Source organism: Netta rufina, assembly GCF_964035555.1.
Source record: "Netta rufina genome assembly, chromosome: 3".
NCBI classification, from domain to species: Eukaryota; Metazoa; Chordata; class Aves; order Anseriformes; family Anatidae; genus Netta; species Netta rufina.
The window spans coordinates 83,481,719-83,494,045 of NC_140125.1; positions in this window are offsets into that span (position 1 = coordinate 83,481,719).

Sequence of the window (12,327 nt, forward strand, 5' to 3'; positions counted from 1 at the left end):
AGTTCAAGCTGTTGCTTACTCAAATTCTTTCCACAGACTGAGAAATCCTGTCTCATTTCCTTTCCACAGTTATGAGTTAGATCACAGTTTATGTGGTGAGTTAATCTTATGAGCAGTGTATAATTTTAGTTGCACATGCTTAGGAAAAGCAGATGATATGTTCTAGTACCTATTTTAGTAAATGAAATAAGTTAAAATGAAATAAAGCATTGCCAACAGCTTTCAGGCTCTGCCTGGATTATCAGACAGGCTTCTGGCAGCTTGGCAGCAGTTGATTGCCTGTAATCCCGATTCCTGAAGGCACCGTTGCATGGACTGACAGCAAACAGGCCACTGTCTGGTTGGGAGATGAGCGGGAATCTTTCAGAAAGAAGTGGTAATGTTTTCCTAGGAGACTGTGGGTTGTGGAGGGCACAAGGACTGGACAGTGACCCTTCTCTGTAGTCCACCCACATTAGGTATGATTAGGTAAGATGCAACCACACCAGTTTCCTTCGTATACTGTTTCACTGGCTGTATCTGCTGTCCAGCATCATCTGTACTTTTTCCCCATGGTTACTGCTCATCATTTTTATTACTCCAAGGTGTATCTTCTCTTCCTAGCCCCAGTCATGTTTCTCTCCTGCAGCTTTGACTCAATGTGGTCTTCGGGTTCTCCAGTTGTTACCTCTTATGGTTAAAGAAGCTCCCATTCCTTTCCCCAATTTGTCCCTCAGCATTTGGGCCAACTGTTCGTGTGCCAGCCAAATTCCTTCAATAATTAATTCAGAATGAAGCCAACATGTGAACCACCTCCATGTTCTATCTTTGGGACTCTGACTGCTGCCCCCCCCATGCTTTCTCAGACCAGAAATCATGCTGCTTTTGTAACTCAGGACTTTAAGAGAGCTTAGTGTAAAAGTGATTAATCCAGTCCTTAAAAACAGATGGCTTCTGCCAAAGGAATAAAATGAGCTATAAGAAGTCCAGAAATAAGCATTTTCAACAACAAAAGGCTTTGACATTGTATAACATGTCTGTCATTATAACTGTTCTCAGAGGTACTGATTTCATATAGTATACTGATGTAAAGACCATTAGAGAGAAAATTTCTGTTAATCTGAATGACTTGTGGGTGATTACTTACAAGTAAACACCATTGTATCAGATATATTATTAAGGGTTACAGAAGTAATATAGAATTTATTTAAAATGTTCCTCACATGTAAAATGTTGAAGAGGAATAATCCAATGGAAATGTTGCCAGTGTTACTCCTAGATGTTCTAATTATTAAAAGCTACCAAATGCTACAAGGGCCATGTGAAAGCTTTCTAGAAATAAAAATAAAAATAGAATAAATGATCTCTGTGTCTCGTATAAAGACAATCTGTGTATACTTCAAAGTAACAGGCAGAAATTGTTATGTACTGTTAGTGCAGTTATGGAAGTTCCCTTTTTTACTCATGAACAACCCAATACGTGCATGAATAGATTGTTGTAATATTGTTGGACAAATTTGCTGATGGATTGCTTGAAAAATCTCATCCAGTGAAACACAACTGATAAGTGATATAAAGGTCAAAAGGAAGTTGTTGAACTGTTTGATTTCTGGAATATATCAGGAACGTTATACAATCTGCTGTGAGAAAGATTATATTTCTTCATGAGAGTTGCTCTTTTATTTTCTATAATGTGTTTATGTACTGTAATTAATGCAACATCACTGCAGAGAAAAATAACACTGACAAACTTTGGATGTTCTAAGGTTTTTGTTTTATGAATCACCGAATCCACAGTCTACTTGTTGTCTGACAAAGCTGTACAGCATTTTGTACAGCTACAGCACAGGATAATGATATATGGGACATAATACACCAGTATGTTGTTTATCCTCAGGGACTTTCCTGTGTGACATTTTGGATTGTTTATTGAGGTTTGAGGTTAAGCTGAAGAAAACAATGATTTTCTCTTGGTCTCTGATAATCCATCTGCTATTTGACTGCAAAGTGTCATTTTTGAATTGCTTTCAACTTTTACATACCACTTTTCAAACAAACGAGGCGTTCAATGTGCATTGGTGTTTATCCCAAGCACAAATACAGACTGGATGGAAAATGATTGAGAGCAGCCCTGAGGAGAAGGACCCGGATGTGTTGGTTGATAAGAAGCTCAGCACAGGCCGGCAATGTCCGCTTGCAGCCCAGAAAGCCAACCATACCCTGGGCTATATCAAAAGCAACATGGCCAGCAGGGTGAGAGAGAAGATTCTCCACCTCTGTTCTGCTCTCATGAGACCCCAGCTGGTGGACTACGTTCAGTTCTGGGGCCCCCAGCACAAGAAGGACATGGATGTATTAAAATGAGTCCAGAGGAGCGCCATGAGGATGATCAAGGGGCTGGAGCACCTCTCCTATAAAGACAAGCTGAGGGAGTTGGGGTTGTTCAGCCTGGAGAAGAGAAGGCTCCAGTGAGAACTCACAGTGGCCTTCCAGTACCTAAAGGGGGCCTGCAGGAAGTCTGGGGAGGGACTCTTTCTCAGGAGGTGTGGTGACAGGACAAGAAATAATGGTTTTAAACTAAAAGAGGGTAGATTTAGATTAGATATAAGAAGGAAATTAATCACTCAGAGGGTGGTGAGGCCTTGGCACAGGTTGCCCAGAGAAGCTGTGGATGCCCCACTCCTGTAAGTGTTCAAAGGCAGGTTGGATGGAGCTTTGGGCTGCCTGGTCTAGTGGAAAGTGTCACTGCCAAGGGCAGGAGGATTGGAACTGAATGGTCTTTAAGGTCCCTTCCAACCCAAACCATTCTATGTGTCTATGATTATATAGCCACATGGGCTTAGCAGGACAGAGAGGCTACTATAGTGATGCCCTAATGGCCAAGTAGAGGAGAGAAAAGATAGAATTGTGTAATTTAAATATATATATATATATATACGTATATATATATATACGTATATATATATATTTATATATATATATATACGTATATATATATACGTATATATATATATTTAAATATATATACGTGTGTGTATATATATATATATATATACATATATTGATTCTAAGTGGTTTCACAGGTATTTTCATTTTTACATGTGAAAAATGGTGCGACTGTCACTGGTGGCACCTCCCCATCTTGGATTGTTAGTTGTTTGTAGCTCATCAGCTTGCTAAATGCTTGTCCACATCACCTCCAGAAGTAGGTATTATAGATAAAAACAGGGCAGAGCTAATGCACCAAAATAATAATTTTTGTTGCTTTTGTGAAGGTGAAGAGGACTTCAAACTGTAAAGGAACATTGTCATTCCAGTTACTGTACAAGTGATTTCAGTTTGGAGCAGGAGCAAAGGAAGTCTTCTGCTATGACATAGAAAGAGAATTCCCTATATTCTTACCTACTTTTATGGTTTATCAAACAATAAAGATTTTAAAAGATTGTCTTTTATAGCAGATGCAACCCAGTACCTGAAAAGTTATAAACTTTTTCTGGCTGTATTGCTAGGACTGACTGTAGTGGTGAAGAACAGAAAGAGAAAAAGAGCTGTCTATGCTGCAGAGCAATGTTGGCAATTAGAATAATATGTAAATTTACTAGCAGTCAATTCCAGCTGGAAATCAGAAGATGGATTCTCACCAGTAAGCATCTGGAACAGCTACTCAGTGGAAGCTGAGTGGGACAAACAAGGAGCTTGGTCAGTTTATGAGTCAGCTGGAATGACAGAATTACCCATGAAAACAGGGAACTGCCTCAGTGACTCAGATTGGATCTGTGTTCTTTGCCTCAATTAATAATGATTGAATGAGTAAAAGTGCATTTTTACCATAGAAAGTTAATGTAAGATGTTTGATTACCAAACAGTGCTCAAGAATACTTAATGGAGATAAAACAGAAAGTCCTTATGGCCAGGAACTTGAGAAACTTTTTGGGGTTTATTGCAGTTGAAAAAAATATGTATCTTTATTGCCAGGATTTCTGTGAGTACTGCTTGTGCTACTATTTCAGCAGTCCTAGCTCCCACTCTGCTTTCATTTCTTGTGAATCATCTTCCTGAAAGCTTGGATAGGAAACCTCTTCCCTCTTTACTTTACTTCCAGCTGTGTTTGTGAGGTTGGGAAGTATGTGTGTGGAGGATTGATGGAAAAGGCATGGAGATAGGGGCAGAGGGTGGAGCTGTAACACAGCTCATCAATATCTCTTTCCTCTATTGACTTTAGTGGCTATTTTGCACAGCATCTACAAGAATGTGTGAAGAGAACCTTTCTGAAATGTGACGACAGGAGATGTCGTGCTGAGCCAGAGAAAATGTCTGTACAAACTGCCTTTGACTAGCCAGGGAAAAAAGAGCACAAACAGAGTTGGTCAGAAGAAGCTTAATAAAAGTTAGCTCTTTTGGTTGTTGTTGTTCTGAATTAGTCAGTTTACTGAAACTAAATCATTTTGCAGAGCAGTTTTGCACTGCTTTCAGTGGCATCCCAACAACCTTGTCAGCCAAAGAACTTTGAGAGTAAGATATGTTAGGTGCAAACATATCAACCCTGTGACTTTTCTTTTTCAGGCTCCCCTTGACAACCAACCTGAACTTATTGAGTCCTGGCTGACGGCCACATTGCTGCACAGCTGGCTGAGCTGACAAAATCTGTAGTTTGGAGCATCCTGAAGCACAAGCTTGATGCTGGATTTTGTATGGACTTGAGTGAGTGTCTTAACAACCAACATGCTACCTGCTTTGTTATCCTTCTGTCTGCATTGAGTGATGGCTATGACCTGGTGCAGAATGTGAGAATGTCTGAAGTCCTACAAATTCCCCAAGGACAGGAAATTTCATTCAAGCACAGCATTTTTGCCACGACTCTCCTCTTCAGCTCATCCAGAACCCATGCTGTTTTCCTCACTTTCTTTGCTAAAATCCTATCCTAACTCCTCATAAGAAAAATACATGTGAAATTTAGTTGGAACATACGCAGAGGGTGGGGCAAGATACCCTGGCTAAAAAGAGCCCAGACACACGATGAAGGAGGTGGTAGTTACTGGATGTGCTCAGAAGCTTTTATTGCAGAGAAGCTGCCTTGCAGGTCACACACATTTATATGCACTGGGAGCAGTCAGTCAGAAGATGAAGTGCAGGAGGCCAAAGGAAATTAAATATATCAAATTATCTAGGTGTAAGAGCTGATTGACTAAGAGACTATTATGTGACTATCAAGGGTCCATGCCTCTTTATAGTTTTGGATGCAGGATGTGGCTGTTGATCACAATTTATCAGCAGCATTGTTTTATTTGCGACATAAGACTACTCAGCTATTGTGCCAGGGTGCTGGGCAGTGGCAAGACCTGTCTGCTGGAGAGCTTGCAGACTTCTGCAGTAGTTGAAAAAAATAACAGATTCTGCCTTTCTGTCCACCTCTCAATTATCTAGGTGATATACAATGTATAAGATAAACATCAGTGACTGAGAAGTAACCCTGGAAAGAAGATCAGAAGTAAATTGGTTTACATGCTTGAGCTGGTGCATGAGCTAAAATTTATATGCTGGAGCTTTGAATTCTTATACTGTAAAGGGGAAGAATGAGCAGATTTACTGCCTTGCAGCTTTTTTGAAAAGGCTATTCCAAATATTTTTCATTTAAGCCTTGCAAAGACTCAGTATTTATATAGTTCACATGGTACAATTAATGCCTACTTATCTCTCTCTGCTCTTCACATAAAACTTCTAAAAAGGCAGACAGATGTCTGACGTACTTTAAAACTTTAAGCTAGTATGCAGAAAGGAGCATAGTAATATTTTCCTCACGTCCTCTCAACCCATTCCATTAATATTTATCTTTCAGTAATTAGCGGAGAAGCTAAACAATATTAATACTTGTTAACATGTAGGATTTTGTTTGTAAACAAAGTACAGACTGAACAAAGTACAAGTGGACTTGGACGAAGTACAGACTAACAGAGCACAATTGGCATTGCTGGAACTGGCCACCAGTGCCTGGGGATTCATCTCATATTATACCTTATTATCCAGTGCCAGCTGGCTTGTTCATTTCTGGGATTGATGGTTGTGGTTAGAGACCAGATCAAGGTAGGAGCCCTGGGTGTTTGCCCTTTATAAGAAGGCCTTCTTATCAGATGGATCTTCCTGATTTGTGTCACAATCACTGAGTTGGATTTCTTCATGTTAGAGAGATGCAAGTCTCATAAGAGACAAGTTCAGGTTTGGGGTTCTTGTTCCACACACTGTGCTAATCAGTGGCTTAGATCCTCACTGGGGAAACTTAGTTGAAAAGGCTGTGTCAAAAGCTAGAGGAAAGGTCTCTATGAGGCATCAGGAGAAGAAACTATGACTCGTCTAAATGAGGAAATAGTCTGTGCTGTGTGGGGTTCTGTAAATGCAAAACTAGCTTTTCAACAGAATCCTGTTAGACACTAGTATTATTCTCCAAGAATGCCAAGAAGAACATGGAGCTATGCCCAAAGGTTTTTTTGTTTCATAATTGTTCATTCATTTTCCAAAAGCCCATGGGGCATAGTTGATTGCTAAACCAGAAGACTATGGGCAATGAGTTCTGACCGTTAATTAAAGTGACATTACTTCATCTTAAGGAATTGCTTGCCCTGTCCCCCTTCTATATGTAGAGTAATTCAAAAGTAAACTCTGGACCTTTTTCTAAACAGGCTAGATTAGAAACATGACTACCAGGTGTAAAGTTGTTGCTGCTGAATGCTATCAGCATTATTGACACTAAACAAGTTTGAACTGGTAACTAACAAAGAAGTGCCTTAGCATAAACACTGCGCCATCTTAAAAATCTCAACTCTCACTAGTTTTCAGATGCTTTTCTATGAATTATGTTGCAAATTAGAAGATATGAGTAAGTAGTAGGGTGACTAAGTGCAAGGTTTCAGTGGTGAGTTACACCATGAAAGTGTTATAGAAAGATACCTTCTAAAGACAAGCTATTCTTCAGAAGCTATTCTTCAGAATGGTTAGTCTGAGATGAACTGATTTACCAATAACTTGTAAATGATGTGTCCAAGGTATCTTGTACACAGAAATTTTGGAACTTTCCATGAAAGAGCAACCCCAGACAAAAATAAATATTCACTGAAATTACAGTGTGTTTCTTTCTGGGTGAAGGTAAAATGACTTTCAGACACCGCTAACATCCTGGTTGAGTCAATTCAACCTCCCTTAAAATACATAGTGTTTTTTTTTGTTTGTTTGTTTGTTTTTTTAACATAGTCCAAAGAAACATCCACACAAGAGCTGACAATGAATGTGTTTATTTTTCCCTTCATATCTTCTTAGAAAAGGACAAATGAACAGAAAAATAGTGATCCTTTTGATATTTTCTCTGGTGGAGTTCTTTTCCACTTAAATTTCATATGCTGCCTTTTCCTCTTTTCCAGCTTTTCTTGTCCTAGCAGAAAGAGCTCATATGAGAAGGCAATGCTTGCATCTGTCACTTGCACATAGAGTCTGCATTACATGTACTACAGTGAGTGATGCTTCAACAAGATTTGCTGAATTGACACAAACTTTCCCGTAAGTGATGTACTACTGAGAAACTGGAGGCAAACAAGAGTAGACAAGGGAACCAGGTATGGAAGGAGCAAATCTGTCTCTGACATCTGAAGATAATCTGATTATGGCATTCCTATATGATGGAATTGCAGAACTAGTGTAGACACTAATGATATGGATACTAATGATATAGATGTAGAACAAATGTAGACATATGCAGAAAAAAAAATGTTTATCAACAACTGACATAAATGATTTGGGTGTTTTATAAAGTAAACCCTATTTCACAGAATCACTGAATCACAGAATTGTAGGGTTTGGTTTTGGCCTCGAAAGGTCATCGGGTCCAACCCCCCTGCCAAAGCAGGTTCCTCAGAGCAGGCTGCCCAGGTAGGCATCCAGACAGGCCTTGAATATCTCCAGAGAAGGAGACTCCACAACCTCCCTAGGCAGCCTGTTCCAATGCTCCGTCACCCTCACCGTGAAGAAGTTCTTTCACATGTCAGTGTGGAACTTCCTGTGCTCTACCTTGCAGCCATTGCCCCTTGTCCTATCCACACAAACCACTGAGAAGAGGTTGGCTACATCCTTCTGTCACCCACCCCTCAGATATTGATATACATTGAGGAGATCCCCTCTCAGTCTTCTCCAGGCTCAACAGACCCAAGTCTCTCAGCCTGTCTTCATAACATTTCCCAGAAGATTTGTTTGCAAATTAAACTGGAACAGAGTGGATTAAGTAGTGAATGGGCTGAGATGCTGCTGCCTGCAATACCCACTGTGCACATGAAATCATCAGAGGAGTGGCTGCTCTGTAAAAGAGATGCTTTTTGTTATACTACATGCTGAATACATTCAGGAGTATTGCCTTCCACCTCTCTTAAGGGCTATGGGAAGTTTAATAGGCAAATAGTAGAGACTGACAGACTTATGGTTTTACTACTCTTCTATCCTGGTTGTGGAGCCAGCAATGACTAATTTGCCATGTGTCCATTTTGGACTTGTTTAACACATTTCCTTGATGGAGTCTGTCAGCCTCACCTGCAGTCTCTGGTAAACTTCATCCACCAATAAAAACATGACCTACATAAACATAATTAAATTCTACTCTGAAAGTAGGGCAATGTGTTGAATTTGGATGTGATTTTCTTGTGATCTTCTCATCTCTTAAGACCATGTCTGAGGCACCTTGCATAGACCTTGATTCAAACATGGAAGAATGGTCTTCCTGGAATTCCCCACAGTCTAAATTAGCTGCTGTCTAATGACAACAGCTGACATCTAGCTCTGGTGAATCTCTGGGTAGTCTTTCAAAGATATCTGAGTCTTGATCACATGATAAAGTAGCAGGGGTTCAGCAGCTGGCAGTCTGCTAGAGACTTCATGCTTGTTTTCAAAAAGAGGGGTAGGTGCAATGCACTGCCGCAGAACACCTAGTGCATCTTTGAGATAAATCATCCAGAAGGATTTTCAAAAGTAATTGAATTATTTAAACATGCATAGATTCCCTTTCCTGGTGGACTTCTGGCCTGGGCCATGTCCCAGAAAATGGTCTCATGTTATCACTGTGAAGCAGTTTTACAAGCGACAATGTTTAAACATTTTATTTATTTATTTATTTAGTTAGTTAGTTATTTTAAATAAATATGTCTGAAGATCTGTTTTCATGAATGCAGAGGAGGCAAACTATGGAGTGCAAAATAATTCTAAGATGTTCTCCAAGAATTTCCCTGGGTAGTTTTCTTGTTGGGGGAGTCCAAGAGGAAGTGGTACAGGTTAGCTGGGGGACAAAGTTGAGTTGAATACATAGGCGAACTGGGGTGAGCTCAGCTGCTGATCACATCTACTCACATCCAGACTCATTTTGGAGACAAGAGTGTGAGCATTTCTTACCAGCAGAAAGGTTTCCTTGCCTGCTGATTTTTTCTGTTTGTACATCAAGCCAGGAGAAGCACAGAAGTAGAAGGGGTGAACAAGAGAAGTGAATCAGAGAGAAACTCAGGCTGATGTGGTAGTATAATAAAACACATTTGTTCCTGACAGTTACAACACATAAAACCCTAATCTTAGCTATTTACATCAGAAAAGAGTTATTGTCTTCCTGAAAAACAAACCAAATCAAACCAACCAACCAACCAAACAAAACCAAACCACGATAATAATCAGCCTACTTAGAGATTACTAGAGAGCTCTAAAATACATGGTTGATTACAATTTATGCAAGGATATTGTTTTCAAACAGTGTTTAAGCTTTCAGAAGTCTTTGTCCACAGATTTGTCAGGACTTAAAAAACAGATGTCCAGTGGAGGCTTCAAGACTTTGAAGCGCAGAAATCCCACAGCTAACCAAATTGCTTGGAAGCTTTATGGATGTCCTTTTACAGAAGGGAAATTTGATCCCAACAACAAAATGTTTTCAGTAAGTGTTTTGTTCTGTCAGATTTGATCATCTCCTAAACTTGCATGTACAACACTGATATTCAGATGAATAAGAAACAATATCTGGAGCACTAAAAACTGGAGATACAATTTCCTCTGTCTTTTCTCCTAGGTGCTCCTCCCCTTCCTTCTGGAGAACTTTGAGTTTTCTCTCTTGAGTTTTCCATTTGATCTTAACATTGTCCTTGTCAAACTACTAGACTTCTAATTTATGCTTTCATATGTCGTTTTTGTTTGTTTGTTTTTTTCCTTCTGAAAATGAGTAACAAATGGTATTTCTGTTATTCTTGCATGTACTATTTTAATTGTTTATGAGACTTTTATTGAGGAGTGTCATATTTTACAATACCAGATGTTTCCTTAAATGTGCACTGAGTTCCTGGATCACTTATGGACTGATAAGCCCTGGAAGGAACAACTTGTATTGTGAAAATCACTTTTTTTTTTTTTCTTTTTTTTTTTTTTTCCTCATGATAATTGTTCTGGGTAATTTTTGAAATATATTTTCCAGAGCCTTGTTTTAGTTGAGATGACATTTAGTAAGTCCATATGAAATAGATGTTGTTCCAGCAGTGAAATACAAACTTGGCATTCCGTGCACTTGCTTCCAGTAAAAAGGTTATATGAATGCCAATGCCTGTAGCTGCTGAAATGTGCAGCATGTGAATGGTGATGCTAGTCTACAGGGCACAACTTTCTGAAATTACATTGACCTACATATTTTTGCATGATGATGATAAATAGTAAAATAAAAAGAGGTTTTTCTTCAGAAACCAAGAACAAACAGTAAAACTTCGTACTGCAGAATGGGGTAGATACTAAATGTGTGCATGTGTTCAGAAAATGGTTAGATATAATGAAAAATCATCTAAAACAGCAGGAGACCTTCCTTCTGGCTCAAGAATGTTCTTAGCTGCAGATCTCTGACTGCTGTTTAATCTGACTTAATGCAGCAGTCGTTGTTCTCTTAGGCATGAAATGAAGGCAGATTTAAAGTGCCCACATGATTTAGGAATATAAGTCGGTCTGGAGGTGCAGGATGTGCATTCTTAAATTCCTCAGATTTTTTATTTTTTATTTTTCCAAATCTATGCCTCCAGTTGTTTATCTGTTTTGAAAGCCTATTTATTTATGTATTTTTCCAATCCCAGTTTGTGTTGAGGCTTGCTGGTCACTGTGTTGTGAAAAATCAATGAGATGTGATGGGATTTCTCAATGCAATTTCAAGTGGTGTGTCTGGGCCCTAAGAATGCATTTGTCTTATTCAAAGAAGAGTTAGTGAATGCAGTTTCGCAGTGGTCTATCTGTATGTTGCCTCCTGAAACACCAAGTTGCAAGAGATGTCTTAGAAGACCTGGTTTTTAAGGCAGGAACTGAAAGAGGAGTACATTGGAGCTTGTCTCTATCATGCATAGACCAACATGGAAGAGAACGCAAGTACTTCTTCTGTTTATTTGACTATTTTAAATAGTAACACAAAATTTAACTTGTGAAGGAATATTTTATCTTCTTTAAATTCCAGCTAGCTGCAGTGGCTGTTACAGTACATATACTATTGCTCTGAGCCATTGCCAAGTGATAAAAGCTCTGCACTCCTCTCAGATTTGTAAGTACTACTTTCAGTTTCGGTAGAACAAGCACTGAATTAACCCATCACGTCTTCAGGAACTCCCTGGACTACTTACTCCAATACAGTGTTCTTATTTTTTTATTCTGGTTTGTGAACTCTGCAATTTTTCCACTGTAGGTACAAAGGTATTCCTCCTGGTAACAGGTTTCCTTATGCAGACCTCTTAGATACGGTTGGCAGATTAGACATTGAAAACATACTTTCTAGGGAGATTGCTCTGATAATAACAGCATAATTGTCTTGCAATGAATGTTTGCTTGGGTACCATTAAAGAATTCAAACATTTTACGGGTATTTTCTTGGGTGATAACTGGTGCTTTACACCAAACACTGCCAACACATAGTCTCTGTGTCAGGATTTTACTGTGTAAAGGTTTTTAGACATTTGGTTTTGAAATCAAGTAATGAGATTTCTATGTAGCTTAGAGGCAGGCTATCACTGCAAAGCAAGTACAACAGCTAAAATTAAAGGCTTGTTTGTTTATATTGTTGCCAGTAATCTAACAGCAGTCGGATTAATGGTTATTAAATTTGCAATAATCTATGCCAAACTAATACTGAATGCAGGCATGATTATGCTATTTTTTTCAATACTACAGAAAATACTATATGATCAGTTTATTATTTTTAAATCATATTTTTCTTGAAGACCAGTAAAACTGCTAAATAAGGGGCAGTTGTTCGCAAAAAAAATATTTATTTATTTATTTATTTGTACTTATCAAAAAGGGGACATTTTGGAGAGCAAAATTAAC